The following is a 12,487-nucleotide window of genomic DNA, read 5'->3' on the forward strand; positions in this document are numbered from 1 at the left end:
CTAAATGCCGGGTCAGACCAGCCCCCGTTGAACCAGTCGTGTAGTATGAGTAGGTAGGAAGCCAAGGAGATTGGTCACGCCTATGCCTCCGTCAAAGGGTGGAATCTGGCATTGGGTTAAGGTTTACGGGGTCTCTGTCCACTCCAAAGGAATTTAGTGGCTAGACTGTCTGGCTCTTTGAACCAAGTCCGTGGAAAATTAAATGGGGTATTTTGAATTATGTAGAGGAATATGGGGAGGATCATCATTTTGAAGAGGGCATCTCTTCCCAGGGGGTTAAGCGGCAGTGCCTGCATTTGCGGAGGTCTGCCCTAGCTCTCCTCACCAATGGGGCTATGTTGAGTGACCATGCAAGGTCAGGGAGCTATGCAAACCAGATTCCCAGGTATTTAAACGACTGTCGACTGATGGGTATTGTGGATTGCCAGTCGAAGCAGTCTCTTGTTATGTGTAGAGGGACGAGGACAGATTTATTGAAGTTCAACTGCAGGCCGGAGGCCTGCCCGAAGGAGTGCAACGCTTGTAGGCAGCGAGGGCCAGATTGGGCACATTCCACAAGGAAGAGCAAGACGTCATCCGCATACAAGGCGATTTTGTCCTCTTCTGAGTTTGGCCACCTCAAGCCCTGAATCCCGTCGTCAGACCAAATGAGGCACACCAGGGGCTCCAGCGCTAAGGCGCTGAGGAGAGATGAGAGGGGTCAACCCTGCCTTGTACCTCTTCTAATGGGAAACGACTCCGATAGTGCCCCATTGACAAGTACTTGCGTCTGAGACCGGGAGTAGATGACCTTAACCAGGCTGCGAAACTGTTGACCCAGACCCATTGCGGACCAGCACATCTGCCAAGTATTGCCAGTCCACGGAATCAAAGGCCTTCTCGAAATCGATTAGGAGGAGTGCTAGATAAGGAGTTAGTGTTTGGCGGTTTTCTAGGGCCAGATAGAGGTGTTGGAGGCAGCGCCTGGTCTCCTGTGATGGCATGAATCCCAACTGGTCAGGATGGATTAATTTAGTAGGGTAGGGTCTTAGCCGATGGGCCCGGACCAAAGCAAATATTTTGATCTCTGTGTTCATGAGAGAGATTGGGCGGTATTCAGCACAATTTGGTGAGGGCGGTTGTGATTTAGGAATGACAATAGTTGAGGCATCTGTTTCCGGGGGAAAAGAGCCCTTTTCGGCAGCTTCGGCAAATATATCAAGGAGGTGCGGGACGAGTATCTCCCGATAGATGGCAGAATACTCCTACGGGAGACCATCAGGGCCTGTGATTCGGTCGCAGTGAGGCGGGAAGATGGAGGTGTTGCAAGTTGATCAACTCCGAAAGGGAAATTTCAGGCCACTGCGCTGAGTAAAACTGACGGTAGTAGGTGGCGATGGTCCGGGCGATTGCTGGGGGGGCTCAGTGAGTAAGGCCTTCCGAATCCCTAATCTCTGGGATTATTCGGTTAGCCATGGGGTATGTAGCTAATCTGTGGAGGATCTTCCCGTTCTTGTCACCCCAGCCGTACACCCTAGCTATAGTGGATCTCCATAGTAGTTTGGCGGCTTCCATGGAGAGTTGCCTGATGTCTTCTCTTAGATGTGCAAGTTGCCTCGTTTCGACCTCATTCCGGTCTCTAGGCGGGTGCTTCTTGAGGAGGGTCGCCTGGGCCTCCAGGAGGGTAATCTGACTGTTGTGTGTGATGCGCTTGATTTTGAGTTGGCCTTTGGCAAAGCAACGGATGGTGGCCTTGCCGGCTACCCATAGGCTACCCGGGGAGGAGACAGCGTCACTATTGGTGAGAAAGTACTGCTGAAGCTCTGTCTTAATTGTTTTTTAAAAATCTTTGTCTTGGAGGAACCATGCGTTCATCCTCCACATTGGGCGGAGTATGTCAGGTGGTTCCCCTAGGTTCAAGAACATGAGTGAGTGATCCGAAATGCCCCGTGGAAGAATAGTGACATCTCTGATTTTTTTGGCAGTCTAGAGAGGGCATGAAAATGTTATCATGTCGTGCATGGGTGTGATGCGCAGCTGAGGTGTAAGTAAACCGCCTGCTGTGGGGATGCCAAATTCTCCAGGGGTCGCCGATGACCACGGTGTCTGCCCAGTTTGCTAATTGTTTAGTGTGTGCGGCTCTTGTGGATGGAGGGCGCGCTTGCGGTGTTGAGGTCTGGGTGCATAACCGTGTTAAAGTTGCCTCCAATTATTGTCATCCCCAGGGGTAGAGACGCAATGAAGTCAGCCGTACTCTTCAGAGTCAGTGTAAGCATAGATGGGGGAAAGTATATGGAAATTCGGTTAAGAGCGTTCCCTACTATTGATCGGCCCTGGGGGTCATTAGTAGCCTGGGTGAGTACGAAGGGGGGATTGCGCCTCAGGAGAATTGCTACTCCCCGCAAACCTCGAGTAAATCCTGAATGACAAATTCTATTGTATCCATATCTTGCAAGAAAGGGGCAGTTGTTGCCCAGGAGGTGGGTCTCCTGAAGTAGGAGTATGTTTGACGCCTGGCGCTAGGCATAGTGCAGGACTGCTGTTCGCTTAACCCTGTCGAGCAGCCCATTGACATTCCATGATAGTATTCGGCGGAGATATCCGCTCCTATTCGTAGATGTCATGGTTGATGTAGGTGGGCTGGGGGTTCTACAGGGCCTGGGTTAGCCGTGGGCTTGGTCAGGGTATGCTCTGGCTGCAAGGTAGTGACTTTGACACTATCTTGGGGTTGATATGTGCGACAATCATATTGTAGAGTGAAAAGGCTAGTGTGATAAACATAGTGTAACGACAAAACTTCAGGACAACGGTCCCAACATCCCCCCTCCCTCCTCCCCCCCACACACTTCATGAACTGAAGCATCTGTCATCCCAATTAAGTAAGATTAATTGACCAAACTAAAACGTTCGGGTCGGAGTTGCGTGGAGGACCCCTCCTAACATAAGGATACTCTTTGTTCGGCGGAACAAGATCTGTGGATTTTAGCAGGATGTGCCCGTTCGGGTGTGTCATTGTTGGCAGTGCTGTGGGCAGTACAGTTTCATTTGGGTCATTTATTCCAGAAGTGTTGGACTATGAGAGGTCTGACTCAGCAGAGTCTATGTGAAGAGACTTTGGTGAGGTGCTTCTGATTTCTAAGTGGTCCACGGAGCTGGATCGCCGCAGAGAGTGAGAGCCGTTCAAGTGTGCTTGGTCTCCAAGGAGTGGATTGGAGCTAGTAGGTGAGTCTGATCCAGCTCGGCAGCCCCCTCGCCCTCTGTGGGACAGTATGCGCCTTCTGCGTGGTTTGAGAGATCCCGGTGGGGTGCTTCCAGATGGGGCTCCTGTATGTGGGTTTGAGGTGTTTAGCTTGGGAGGACGCTCCTCAGTCAGCCTGGTCCAGGCTGTCTCAGGTGACTCGAAGAAGTGTGTTTGGTTTTGGAACACCACCCGGAGGTGGGCTGGGAAGAGCAGTCTGTATTGGAGATTTAAGGTGCGTAAATTTTACTTCACCTCAACGAATGAGCGCCTCAGGGCTTGGACCTCCGGTGTGTAGTCTGGGAAGGTCAAGATGGGGTGGCCACAGTAAGTAAGAGTCTTTTGGTTGTAGGCCTCGCTCAGGATGGAGTCTCTGTCCTTAATATTAAGGATCCAGCAATTATGGGCCTGTGCGGTGCTCTTGGTGGAGGCTTAAGGGCCAGAGAGCGGTAGGCCAATTCAACCGCAAACCATGTGGACAGAGAGTCTTTAGGCATCCAGGATCTGATCCAGTGATCCATGAAGTCTCCCTTTTGCCCCTGCTCCGTTCCTTCAGGGAACCCCACTAAGCGAAGGTTATTACACCTTGACCTGTGTTCGGCGTCTTCCGCCCTCTTCTGTAATTCCTTAGAGTGGGTCTGAAGGCGAGCCATTTGCTCCTTTAATTGAGTCATATCGTCTTCGACTGCAGAAATGCGGGATTCAGTTTCTGTAAGGCGGGCTGTCGCATTTCGGAGATCCTGCCGGAGGAGAGCCATGTCAACACAGACCTCCCCGATCTTGCTTTCAACCGAGGTCTGAGATGCATTGATCGCCTGCAAGATAGTTTTGAGGTCTGCAGCAGACGTGATAGATTTCTCAGCAGATCCGGCTGCTGCCCCGGGATCGTTAGTTGTATATCGGTCCATTTTGGTCTGCGTTGGGGAGGGTTTGGGCCCTCGGTCTCTCCCCATGACGACAGCCGGCGTAGGTAGCGGCTGTGTTGGGTATTCCGGTGTGTTGAATTATTATGTCCGAGAGAGGGGGCCGTCGCTGTCACCCTAACCAGCAGGTGGAAAGAAGGGAGGCGCGCAGCACCACCGGTGGCCGGGTGTGTTTCGCCGCTCCACAGGCAGGTCGTGTTGTAGATACCTGCTGGTGTGGCACTTCTAGGGTGTCTTAGTGGTTTGAGCTTTTCACCCTGTCCGATACACTGCCCACTGGGGGGGAATGGTGGCCTCCCGGGGAGCTGGACCAAGTCTCCAGACAGGGCCTGAGTGCGTGTCACTGGTGGGGGGGGGCCTGCTACCCGCAGCCGAATGGAGTGGGTGAGCTTCAGCAGGGTTCCGTCAAGTCCTCAGTCTTCAAGCCAGGTAGTTGGGCCTGGTGTGGTCTCCTGTGTGCTGCGGCGCAGACTGAGTGAGGGACCCGGGGCCCAATGCAGCTACTGTGTGGGTCTAGAATGGGGCAGCGCTTCCGCTCTTCAATTGGTGTCCTATTCTTCTGGACCTGGGGATCCCAACTGGCCCTCCCCTTGAAGTCGCCAACCTTCACTTGTGGGAGGGGGTGGAGATCAGTGTTCTGGCTCCCTAGTGCAGGACTCGTCTCATGACCAGCATGCTGCTACTGGTCTTCTGCGTTTCCCCAGCCCTTCTGAGGTGTAGTCTATTTGGGGGGGAGATACCCCATCTCTGTCTTCGTCCCAGCTCCCAGGTCCCACTGCATGTCGGACTGCCGATGGGGGAAGAGGGGGGAAGGAGGGCCGATGCCTGTGGCTCTGTTCGACTGCAAGAGCCCGGCTCTTTGCCGTGGTTCAGCGGCCTGGGGTTCTGCTGGTAGTCAACTTTGCCGTATCAGGAGCCTCCACCCCTCGCCTGGGGGTGCCGATGTATGCAGGGTACACAGGGAGAGGCCAGGGTAAGGTGGCTCAATGCTTCAGTTCTCTATGTGCAGGGGTGCCACTCGCAAGTGTCGTGGGTGGGGGCCCCAGGCAGCGAAGGTCGTCGCAGCTCTTCCGGCCACAGCCGAGTAGCCAGTAATTAGGTTTGGGGGCTCGGGTCCCCGGAGGCCGCCCCCTCGCCACACCACCTCAGACAGGGCCCCTCGCTCACCGTGCACCCAGTGGTGTGGATGTAGTTCACTGGGCCGCCACTCCGTCATCCACTTGTCGGCCGCTGTGTGGCTGCCCGGGTCACCGCTGTGGGTTCTTGATGCGACGCCCGGATGCTGCAGCCAACTTCAGGATCAGGGCCGTGATGGGCCGGGTCACATCGAGGCAGTCTGTGTCCCCAGGAGGGGGTGTGGCTTTCAACTGTGCAGCCAGGATGGAGCCCGGAGTGTGGAGCACGGGCCGCTGCAGAGCACACAAGTCTCTCCTATGTGGCCAGAGCATGATCCCCAGGGTCCGAGCACTCCCTCAGGGCTGTGTATGTCGCAACGGCCGCAGACGGGCTTCCCACTCTCTGACTCAGCACGGCAGGGCCTCTTCCTCCTCGGCAATCGCAGCCCAGTTACATGGCGGGTCTTCCACGTCCCAGCAGTGCAGCAGAGCGGCTGTAGGCGCCACCAGTGGGTCAGGAATCTTCACGTGGGGCAGAAGGTAAGGGATGCCTTTGGTCAGCCTTACAGTCTTCACCGGTTTCCAGGATAGTGCGACCTCAGATTGTAGGCCGCGCCGCCATCTTGTGTAGGTTTACGGACACTTGCCACCGCGACACAGGCCATCCACAGCCACTCTGCGGTGTCCCCTCTTGCCAGTACACTTTGTGTGACTGCAGTAGGGTATCAGCTTGTAGTAGGTTGCATTAAGTGCACCAATGGTACAGGATGCTTGGGCGGATGACGCAGGGGTCCGGAGCACTCTTAGAGTGCGACCCCCATCTTGACGCGCCAAGCCACGCCCCACCCATGTGACTGTCTAACAACATTTTTAAGTGTTTTGGGAATTATTGAGCAAGGGCCATTATCATTTTTCTTGTTGAGTATGCAAGCATGTTTCCATGTCACCTCACACAATTATACAGTAGTTGATTATACACATAATTGGAGACTTCCATTCTTTTTAATTTATTGAACTCTAGACATGAATTGATTATGCTTCTTACAGCATTCTGGTAAGTACCTTAGTGTAATTGGGACTGTTCCTGTCTTCATTACGTATCTGGCATAACATTTTCATTTACCGTTTTTTCTCTCTTTTTCCTATTTAACTATGGCATACATTCCCACTCCCTGGAGGTTAGAGCTAGTCCCCCAGTTGCACTTAAAAGATGTTTATGGTTATGCACACAACATGTCACGTGAACTATTTCTGGCTCTGTTGTTCAGGGTACATAATAATCTCACGTCCTGATGAAGACCCAGTTTTGTAAATAATTAGCCTTTGGGTCCAAACGTTGATGATTTACATATGCTTGGACTGTATAAATTAAGATCATACAAAATACCTTAAGGACAAATTAGGAAACATAGTATTGTCTCTCTGAAAATGTTCTAAAAGCAGCCAAGCTTTTCTAGAATTTTGAGTTGTTTTTTCATTATTCATTATCACCTTTGTTACAACTCAAGTGTGCTGTACCACACCCTTTTCCCTGTGTATATTATGTAGCACTATGTTTTACAGTTTTTGATGTTTGTATTGACTAAATAAAGATCCCCAGAGTTGATCTAAGAGCTGTGTATTTGTGTAATGATTCATCATAATGTGAGGTCTGTTTCAGCCGCCATACATATGATAAGCGCTGAAGGAAGGCAGAATGGACCTGTGTGCCATCGAAGTTAAATCTTTCCATCCTCTGTGAGAATGAGTCAAAGTCCAAATCTATTTTGGGAGATCTCGGCTCAGGCGGTCAATCCTTGCTAGAACTTTTCACCTGAGAGATAACATTCTTCTGCCCAGCTTCTGCTGTCTCATTCCCTCTTCCAGAGTTTAGGTCGGGAATACACTCTAAAGCTTTTCCTGAGGTTTCGAGAATGGTTACAGTCATCAACCTGGTAGAGTGGTTGCCACCTTCAAACCCTGCAGAGACAATGTTACCAGCCACTCAATATGGATGACCAATTGTACCACACTGATTATGCCTTTTATTATTTCTTAATTAGAATAATCTCTTTATTACAGTCTACAGGCTTGCAATAATTTATCGCAATTGAGTATTTGCGTGTATGACGGTGCACCTTCTCCCCACAGCTTCCTGACCCACAAGACAGGCCACACACGGAGACTCCGGGCAAGCCGCACAGATGAAGGAAAGGCCACCTACGGCCAAGGAACCGAGAACAGAGCAGCAGCCCAGGGCAGGGAGGCCAGGTCAATGCCACAGAAGAAGGTGGAGGCTGGTGAAGCGACCGTGAGAGTCAAGAAGCCTCCTCAATGCCAGAGAAGAAGGTGGAGGCTGGTGAAGCGGCTGTTAGAGTCAGGAAGCCTCCTCAATGCCAGAGAAGAAGCTGGGGTCCAACGACCAGGCTAGGTGCAGTGGGACAGTTACTCTGTGCCACAGAGAAAGGCAGGGAGCAAAGATGAGGCCTTGCACAGAGGACAGCCAACTGGGCACTACAAGGAAGACATTGAAGGTTCAGGTGCCACAAGCTATATATAACAATGTACCTCTAACTGGGTACATTATAGGGTTAATGCAAGTTGCCTCAAGTCCCATACACTGGAAGAAGGCACTCTGCCTCCAGCCTTTCTGCCTTTACATAGATGTGTAACTAACTACTCGGTCGCCTGTAGCTCCTTTATTCATAAACTTCCTTCTCTCTCAGATTATTTCCTGTCAACTCCCAATGCCCAGAGATGCTCATTTTTTGTACCGCTTTGCTCGCCATAAGTTGGCAGGGTATGCTCAGACGTGAGTCCCTTGCTCACTTTGCCACAGGATTCAAGCAAACCTGGCTGAAGACAGCTGAAATGCCAGAAACCGCTCCTAGGAAGCTTGTTTCCGGTCCAGGGAAGGCATGGCTTGGCAATTCGGGCCGGACTGTTCCCATGAGGCACAGGGTCAGACTGATTTGCATATGGCCATGTCTGAACTGGGGTGGCAGAGTGGGCTAAAGAACGGTGATGGATCAAACCCAGATCTGTTGACTGGGTGTGAGTGTTTGATTGGTTCTGACGCTCCGTCCATCACCACCCCCTTTTGTACCGCTTTGCTCGCCATAAGTTGGCAGGGTATGCTCAGACGTGAGTCCCTTGCTCACTTTGCCACGGGATTCAAGCAAGCCTGGCTGAAGACGACTGAAATGCCAGAAACCGGTCCTAGGAAGCTTGTTTCCGGTCCAGGGAAGACATGGCTTGGCAATTCGGGCTGGACTGTTCCCATGAGGCACAGGGTCAGACTGATTTGCATATGGCCATGTCTGAACTGGGGTGGCAGAGTGGGCTAAAGAACGGTGATGGTTCAAACCCAGATCTGTTGACTGGGTGTGAGTGTTTGATTGGTTCTGACGCTCCGTCCATCACCACCCCCTTTTGTACCGCTTGTTGAATAGACAGCATGACGGCACACGAGTTTCACAAGGACAATTATCGTATGTAGGTGAATTCTTATACATGACATCAGAACACGTAAGCATCACATAACTGTAGCTTCAGCAATGTCCTTGGTATTCATGTAGACTGACAGCCCCCGGGTCACATTCACACCCCAAGGCTGTACAATTAAACATCTTGTGTGCCAATGTCGAATAAGGCTGGTGTTTTTATAGTTTATGTATATGTAATCGTGGACACACCTGTTGTGGCGAGTACTGAGGTTGCCCGTTGCCTAGATGACGAAGCCAGCCTGTTTACCATCCTCACCAGCGTTCAACCACATGCGGTGCTGCGTTTGCCCCCTTGTTGTGTTACGCACGGGGTTGTGTGGCTGTCCAACTGGAGATGGGGTCAAGGCAACAGATAGTTCAACATACTGGGTAAGACGTGGACCGTGACTTTTGAGGAGCTCACGTTGGCTTTAAGTGGGCTCAGTGCATAATAGGATGTAGAGAAACAGATGAGCCTTTGAAGCTGAAGGGACGGTGACTGGCACATGTGCTCAACCATCGCACCCGCAACAACCATACGCCAATGCATGAGCCTTCATGGGTGAGGATTTAGATCCTGCCAATGAACCAAAGCTGACCACCTAAAATGAACAAGAGGTCCAGAACCAGACACAATGTTTAGTCCAGATGAGGCTTCCACAACCGAGTAGCACCATAGAAGCAAGAATAAATTAAATAAAATACCACACCTCTCTATGTGCAGTTGCTTCAGTGATGTGTACAGTGGTAACACAGTCTGCATGTTTCTGGGGTTCTTGACACTGTCGCTGATTCCAATACTGTCTTTCCCTCACCATAATTTGGCAACTTTTATGGTCTCTTATGGGTCGTTCAATATGATATCTCAAATGACCCTCCTGCTTAATGACATGTATGATCTCCCTTGTTGAACCCAGCATGCTCATTAGACTGTTTCAAGGCACCTGTGAGCCCAGGGATGTGATGATAGTTACTGAAGCTCTCCTGCACTGCCTGACGCTGGCTGCTGTGTCATCCATGTGACCAGTCCACCACCTCCACATGAGAAGCCAGTGCACCACCTTCTAGTGCCTGGTGACCCCGCGCCTGCTGTTGGCCCTAGAAAAGCATGACCTGTAGGGCTGTCAATGACTTGTGTGCAATGATCAAAGCCAATCCAGGTAGAACCAGGGCTGGGAGTTTTGGCAACCTGGATGAAAGTACTTTGCTACCCTTTTCTGATCAAAGATTATGCATTTTGGGAGAACCATACCCACTTCCCTTTCCCTCCTCCCCCTGGCCGACCCCTGTGGTGGTTCAAGTGGCTGTCTACTATTGCCTAGCTGTTGAACAGGTTTTAATGTAGGTCAATAGCGCAATTTATTGTCTGGAGTGTTCAGATCTGTGTGTGAAGCAGCACATGACAAGCTGCTATTTACCCCACATACGCCCAGCAATCAGAAGATGCATTTCCTTGGGGTACTGTCAGTGGATCTGTCACCATCGCTCACTGAGGATGCCTCGGTGCACTGCTACCTATCCACTAAGACCAACTGGCTCTGGGTATTGTGTTTCCTGGAACAAAGGGCCTGTGTTTCCCGGCTGGCCTTTTATTCCACTGGGCATTTCCCTGGTGGGCTGCAGCCAAAGGAGGCCGGTTTTTAAAGCCGTCGCCACTCCTGGTGCCTCGGTCACTTTACCAGCTTCCCTGTGGTTAATGGCAGTAGGTATGGGGAGGTTGAGAGAGAGAGAGAGAGAGAGGGATGCAGAGAGAAGGGATGGATGGAGCGAGAGAGATAGAGTGAGGAGTTAAAGGGAGCGGGCTGGTTTGAGCCGTTGTGCCAGCGCTGCCTCTGAATCCCGAGCCCGGCCCTGGACATTTCCCTTTGGAATGAATTGTGCGTTTTTGACAATGACAGCCACAGAGCGAGGAACATTACAAAGTTCTATTTTCCCCGAATCCCATCATACAATGCGCCCTTTACGTGCTCCCAGTATAGCCACAGTCGTCGCCTGGTAGCCTTCTGCAGGTAAAGGTGAGTTGGAACTCATTGGGGTTGTCGCTCCGATGGCCTGGGGTCAGGTCCTGCCCAACTCACCCTGGGGGAGCAGCGTGGCAAGTCTTGTCCAAGGCTTGTCCTCAGCCTGGAGCTCTGGTGTCCCTCATCTTCCACAAGCCCAACCATCAGCGATGCGAGGTGCTTGCTTTCCAGAGCTCTATGGCTCTTCCTTCTTGCATCCCACTGCAGCTCTCCGCTCTGCACAGAAGGGACCGGCCAGTCACTCTAGCATTCCTGGCCAGAGCTTTGTCAAGACCCCAGCAGAGGGACCAGCTACTGCCACATAAGGAGTGGCAAGGGTCGAACACAGCGCCACTCCCATGATTCAAGTCAAAGCCCTAGCGGACCCCAGTCCCAGGGATGTGGCTGCAGAAGATCACACAGCACGTTGGTGGGCAGCTGGAGGAACCTTGTGCACTGACGACCGCCCACGTCCCAATGGCCAAGCCTATGGCACAACACGCATCCCACATCTATGTGCACCAGCACAGGTTGGTGGTAATTCACATGGTAGGGACACCGCCTACTGCCCCCACTGAGACTGCGGCGATTAGAACGTATAGCAAGATAGCATTCAGGGGCACAGGAAGCTCGTGTGGACAACAGCGAATATACATTACCATCTACTGGAAAGGAGAAAGCATTATACACCAAATTAATAGGACCAAACCCTCTGATAATAAGAGAGCAAAACTAAAATAAGTATACAAACATGAGGACACGGTGTGGCCGAGGACTGCATAGGATCACCATCTATTATAGCCAAGTCAACACCATGCGAAATTCCAGACACCGCTTTGGAAACGGTGAAGGTTGAGATATATAAATACTTTAAGATACCATATGCTAAAGTCATTCTAACCCAGCACAATCCAAAAATCTCTTTTGAATGTAGATGAACGATAGAAACTTTCTGGCCAAAAGTGTGTTTTTGCTTTTTTTTTTATATAGATTTGCAAGTCCAACAGACTGTTGGCAATGCATTGCTAGTCCCGGGTGAGACATGCTTAGGGTAAGTATTGCTGCAGCCCCAGTTTGTTCATTCCAATAGCAAAAATTGCCCTTTTTCCAGGGTGTGGAAAATGTTTCCCCGCCCCAAGTGGCAAATATCTTAGCACCAAGCCTGGGTCATGATAAAAGTGCAAGGCCTGGAAGTAGATGGGTAATCTGGCCAGGTTGGAAACACTTGGGGATGGTCAGCGCGGGGTGTTTGGAATGTATCTGATGCTGCCCCGTACCCAGCAGCCTTTCATAGGCACCGGGCTGTCCAGAAACAGTCACACTTCCTTATGGGACAGCAGCATTAAGAACAACAGTACAAATTGTGGTGAATGTGAACCGAGAGTTGGACATTTTGGGCTGAGACGCATGAGATCTGTAAGCGTAGGACATGCTGCTAGGCCTGACAGTGGCTGGTCAAAAGCACAGCGGGTAGAGGGGGCAGGGCATTGGCAGGACACCAAAAAAGGGCAAGCGATATGTGATCAACAAAGACGAGATGGCCACTTTTTAGTGGAATTAGGCAGTTTTTCTTCGAGCCTGAACCTCGGACAGTGGCCATGTGCCATGTAAGTTTCTCTCTTTCCAGCCCGGCGTGCTTATTATGAACTTAGGCCTGTGAGGAAACATCCCAGTTTGCCAACAGGTGCCCATTCAAAGGGGCAGGTTCCACGCTACGTGCAATGTTTGCCACCTGACTCAGCTACGTGAAGCAACTTTGCCACATTCT

At 51.3% G+C, this 12,487-nt stretch overlaps 1 long non-coding RNA gene across 2 annotated transcripts in view; it reads left to right on the top strand.

Annotated features, from left to right (window-relative positions):
• Positions 1–7,605, top strand: part of LOC146775854 (uncharacterized) — a 1,053,880-nt gene extending 1,046,275 nt beyond the window's left edge. For both annotated transcript variants that reach the window (XR_014972230.1, XR_014972231.1), the window contains one exon: positions 7,386–7,605. This is a non-coding gene — a long non-coding RNA (uncharacterized LOC146775854). The remainder of the gene's footprint in view (positions 1–7,385) is intronic.
• Positions 7,606–12,487: the final 4,882 nt, after the last annotated feature.

Source organism: Triturus cristatus, chromosome 12 (assembly GCF_964204655.1).
Source record: "Triturus cristatus chromosome 12, aTriCri1.1, whole genome shotgun sequence".
Taxonomy (NCBI): Eukaryota; Metazoa; Chordata; class Amphibia; order Caudata; family Salamandridae; genus Triturus; species Triturus cristatus.